The following is a 5,756-nucleotide window of genomic DNA, read 5'->3' as shown; positions in this document are numbered from 1 at the left end:
TTTTTGGCAAGTTCTATTCGATTTACGCCCCATCGTTCCCCTCCTATCGCTGCCCTTGTCTGACACTTTGCTTCTTTGTTCTACAATTCTTTTCTCTTCTATTTCTAAAAAGACTCCCGGCCCAACATCGTCCCGTACCATGTCACATTTTCTTTTGATACGAACCACCTACGCCTAGTACGACAGTAGGCAGTGATTGGTGCGGATTACGTGGAGTGTGGGAGTTCTCCGGAACTGGATGAGTTTCTCTAATCGGTCGGCGTTCGGATTTTGAGAGAAAGCCGGAAAGATGTCCGAAACTATTTCGTTGCTTAAATAGTTTTACTTTCTCATTTATATTTTAAGAATTACTTTGCCAGACGCGATAAACACGATTCAAAAAAGAATGTTAATTCACCTGTACCGAATGAATGGCATTTCATGAATCCATAACACCAACATTATAATAAAACGACGCTATAATGGCGAAAGCTTCCGAAAGTATTGAAATAATGTGCCTAAAACTTGAACGAAAGTATTGACCTAATCCGCCTTAAACTTGAACGAAAGTATTGACGTAATCTGCCTTAAACTTGAACGAAAGTATCGACCTAATCTGCCTTAAGCTTGAACGAAAGAATTGACCTAATCTGCCTTAAACTTGAACGAAAGTATTGACCTAATCTGCCTTAAACTTGACAGAAGTATTGACCTAATCTGCCATGAACTTGAACGAAAATATTGACGTAATCTGCCTATAACTTGACCGAAAGTATTGACCTAATCTGCATTAAAGTTGAACGAAAGTATTGACCTAATCTGCAGTAAACTTCACAGAAGTATTGACCTAATCTGCCATGAACTTGAACGAAAATATTGACGTAATCTGCCTATAACTTGACCGAAAGTATTGACCTAATCTGCATTAAACTTGAACGAAAGTATTGACCTAATCTGCATTAAACTTGAACGAAAGTATTGACCTAATATGCCTTAAACTTGAACGAAAGTATTGACCTAATCTGTCTTAAACTTGAACGAAAGTATTGACCTAATATGCCTTAAACTTGAACGAAAGTATTGACCTAATCTGTCTTAAACTTGAACGAAAGTATTGACCTAATCTGCATTAAACGTGAACGAAAGTATTGACCTAATCTGCATTAAACTTGACCGAAAGTATTGACCTAATCTGCATTAAACTTGAACGAAAGTATTGACCTAATCTGCATTAAACTTGAACGAAAGTATTGACCTAATCTGCATTAAACTTGAACGAAAGTATTGACCTAATCTGCCTTAAACTTGACTGTCATTGTTACTTTATTTCCCTTGACAAAAATCAATCAATTTCTGCAAAGTAAACAACAACAAAAATTATACTAAGCAGCAAACCAAACGCTGTGCATAAATATTTGAAAAGATGAAGAACTTGAAAGATTATGAAATTGAGTCGGTATCAAATACAGTTAGAAGGATAGATATCCGAGGAAATTTACATGAATATCGAACTCAACTCCTTGAATAAATATGTGAAGATATAAGGAACTAAACGCATAAAACTATAATAAGCAATCAAATAAACAGTAAAGGCTGCATATGCCACAACACAAAACACACACACAACACACACACACAACACACACACACAATCTCCACAAATAAATATTTGAAGACAAAAAAAACTGTAACATAGTTTTTTTTCTCTAAAATTACTGGATTTAGCATTAAATAATCAAATAGGGTTTATATGCCGTAAAACAAAACAACAAAACTAAAATATTGAGGAAAAAATGTTATGAAAAAAATATAAAAGATGACACAAGGCTCTATAAAATATACAAGGGAAAAACCCGGATGTACCTAAATCTTAGACAATATCTAAATTGCTAGAAAATGACCTTCAGACGCTAGTGGGATGGGGGTGTAAATAGCTGGTAACATTTAATGCTAGTAAGACTAAGTTGCTCTTGTGTAACAACTACAAGAATCCTCTCCAATTACCGATATATATGGCAAATAAATCCTTACCCTATTGCACTTGTGCCCCCTCAACGTACATATCTGAAACAAACCCACTAAGCAACGAAATCACACCTCTTCATTAAATTCCAGAAAGAGTATTATTGTATCTCCGTAATCTATCTATCTAGCTAGCCAGCTAGCTAGCTAGCTATACTTCTATAAATTTGTTTTTCTTTTGTGTGTATTGATATGTATTGATATTCATATTAAACACCTTCTTTTCTATTTATTTAAAAAGAAAATACAAGTTTCTTATATATGAATTGTGGAAATGCATTCACTAGCAAAAGATCTAACTAATTTGCATATTCTTTTAAACATTCATTTTAATTAATTCCCTATTAGTTTTTTTTGGTTTTCTTATGGGGTTGATTATCTAGAGTTAATTATTACGTGTAATTATATTCATACAGATATTCTACATAATTTATACTTGCATAATATTTGCGAAAAATCTTTACAGTAAAGAAAAATTGTTTCCATATATATTTATGTATACATATATATTTTTGTTTAATTTATTAGTCTATCTATATATCTATAAACGTGTCTGTCTGTGTACATTTTCTTACGCAATAACTCTGTCAATATTTTAGTCTACAGACTCTAAATTTGATATACAAGGTACTTAGATTTGGGAAAATCTATCTGATCGGTTTTCGGCCAGAAATTTGGCTACTATGGGGTCAAAGTTCAACGATTTGACATTTGAGGACTCTACCAAACTCCTCCGCCAATTTTCGGTCTAAACACTTGAAATTTTATATATACGTACCTTGGATATAGATCTAACCTAATAACTTGATTTGAGCCCCAAACAATAAATGTAAAGGGGTCATAAAAGGGGTCAAATTTACAAAAATATTGACCGTTTTTGTTTTGTTTTTTGCTCAACATACACCTCCAAACACCCGGGCAACGCCGGGCATCCATGCTAGTATATGAATATACATAAACAACGATGCATACTATATATATATATATATATATATATATATATATATATATGTACACACTTTTTTGTATTTATAATTATCAAATAATTAGCTCAATAGTGCAAGACTAGAGCTACATATATTATGTATTTACATACGCATTGACGATAGCCTTACGGGGGAAAAGACGCCTAACAAATTTTGAATGCTCTGAATGGAAAATATGAAATTAATTTTTTGATGAATTTTACGGTTTGTTACTTACATTCAAAGTTATTCACACACCCATGTATATATAAACAAAATTACCATAAGTCACAACAATAAATTTACTGTTCCAGTTTTAAAAGACATCGTCAGGCGACAATAAGCTTCTATATCGGTTAAAAGAACTGACCTTGAGTAAAACCACAGGTTTATTGTCGTCTGACGATGTTTTTTTTAGATTGAAACAACAGATTTATTGTAGTGACTTATGATAGTTTTTTGGGTTTTTTTTAATCTAAATTGAAGAAAATAATATGTTATTTTCATTAAGCACTATCAACAAGCTCATTGAAATGAAACGGAATTTACTTTTGTATATTTTTAACTTGGTCCATACGCACACATACACATATCAGAGGCTTTGCCTTTGTTGTTTAAATATTTCAATTCGGTACGCAATCAATTTATATTTTCTTTTCAATTTATCTGAAAATGTCAGAAACGTGGCCTATTATAGTCTCTGCGACAGTCAGATTTTGTATTATTAAAAGTAATTCCTTGTATTCTATTTCTTACCGCAATAAATATTGTAAAGGCCAGTTTTCAACGGTTCTTTCCTACATAAACAATTCAAAAAACGACGAGAAGCGGGTGGGTCAGTGTACATATAACACATGCATTAAACATAAACATGTTGACCCCGTGAAATAATAAAAAAAGAAAGAAAATTAAATATTGTGGAATGTAATAAATGAAAGTTAGTGTCAGTAAATGTGAATATATTATTCTTATATCTTGTTTACTCTTATTTGCTTTAAAGAGGAAGCAGTACCACTTAAACCTAAGGGACTTTTATTCGGGACTATATAAAGCTTCCGAAAGTATTGAAATAATGTGCCTAAAACTTGAACGAAAGTATTGACCACCTAGACTGAAATACTAAGCCCTTAAGTCCAAGTGGCAACATGCCTTGTTTGTGGTGTAAACAAGCGCCAAAAAAGGCAATAAAGTAATAATACGTATTTTCTAACATTTCATTGGCATATTCTGTGTGTTTGTTTATACAAAGGTCATTTTAGTAACCATGTTCATATATGTGCACACTAACTACTTTCGAAATTTTTCTTGCCATATTTAACACAGGAATAATAAAAATGCTGCATTCAGAGATGCTTTCTGCTTCTTTCTAGAAATGAGTTCGCTTACTATGAACCAGAAAGGTTCGATAATCTCCATACCTTGCGAGTGATTTCTAACAGGAGTGGTTTAATCCTCTTTTCATTAGAACAGACCTTTTCTGCAACATTAGCAATACTGCACGTATCAACATTAACAATTTCGCTGTATCGTCATTTTCATTGTAGGCGCTCGACTAAGCTTCAATCTTTGTCCCTTTGAAAAAGCATTCATGACAAATTCCAGCTTTCTTGGCCTTTTGGCCAAGATCAAAGTGTAGTATCTGTTCTTTAGATGCGGCACTTCCACTTCTCGTTTTCTTTCAGCGGAGGAGAAATCCTTCACAACTGAGAGAATTTTTATTTTTGTACCTTTTCTCCTCGTTTAAAAACGACCCTGGTGTCTAACTCTGTCCCGTGGGGAGGCATTGTAAAAAGGTACAACAACTGTCTCTAATGCCCATGCACTTCTGCTATACTTATAACTAAACGTACATTCCGTAAACGAAACTTTTAAAAAAAAATCTCCTCACCTATGGAACACAATGCAGTGGCGCTGCTTCCCATCTGATTATAGCTTGGAAGTTTTCAAATCTGATGCATATAAGTTATCGTTGAAGCGTCCTCTTAAATAACCAAACCTTATTCAAATTCAACTCTTACCGATCATCACAGTATCGTCTCAACCTTGAATCGACACATCATGATTGGACGTTCGACCTTAATAAACTGTGAAGCCTACCAAAAAACGGTCATACTAAATCATGAGTATTTATTCATCGAAGATGGAACTCTTCGTGATACTGCTCAATTTTCGACCGAACACCGTAAAGGTTTGTTCAATTTTCGTAAATGGCATTTTAATTTATTCAATTTTGTTCATCCTACTCTGGTCTCAAACAACGTAAAGACCCATGTATTTAATGAATATTGATCATTCTACATTTATTTACGTATGACATATATATCTTAGTATATACATAAAAGTAAGTTAAAATTTCCAATGAATAATAAGTATGTGGCAAATTTTACGGGCACTCTAATATAATGACCCCGTTGGAGATCAAAGCGGAATAAATACATCATAAATTTGAACAGAAGCCAAAGTACAAGAAAACTAGAAACCTATATGCGTAAATTATCTGAGGTCAGTTTATTTATCTGTCCGTATATCTCTTAACTCACTGACAAGCTATTTTGCATCTATATTATCTTCGACACTTCCTGTCAATCGTCTATCACTGTGTATATCTCTATCGCACTCACAATATATATATATATATATATATATATATATATATATATATATATACTAGCAAAAGTACCCGTCGTTGACTGGGTTCAAAAACAGCCTACAGAAAATGAACTCTGATTTATGAAAGTATGATACGTTATGAAACGGAAGGGTTTTAAAGAGATAGCTTCGAATTTGGGG

The 5,756-nt window shown here is 33.1% G+C and overlaps 1 pseudogene; it reads left to right on the top strand.

Annotated features, from left to right (window-relative positions):
* The first annotated feature begins 4,564 nt into the window (after nt 1-4,564).
* On the top strand, nt 4,565-4,698 carry LOC145243189 (U2 spliceosomal RNA; annotated as a pseudogene).
* The last annotated feature ends 1,058 nt before the right edge of the window (nt 4,699-5,756 follow it).

This window comes from Euprymna scolopes, chromosome 21, assembly GCF_053919585.1.
Source record: "Euprymna scolopes isolate OS-2025 chromosome 21, ASM5391958v1, whole genome shotgun sequence".
Classification (NCBI taxonomy): domain Eukaryota; kingdom Metazoa; phylum Mollusca; class Cephalopoda; order Sepiida; family Sepiolidae; genus Euprymna; species Euprymna scolopes.
This window is presented reverse-complemented; position numbering and strand designations above follow the sequence as displayed.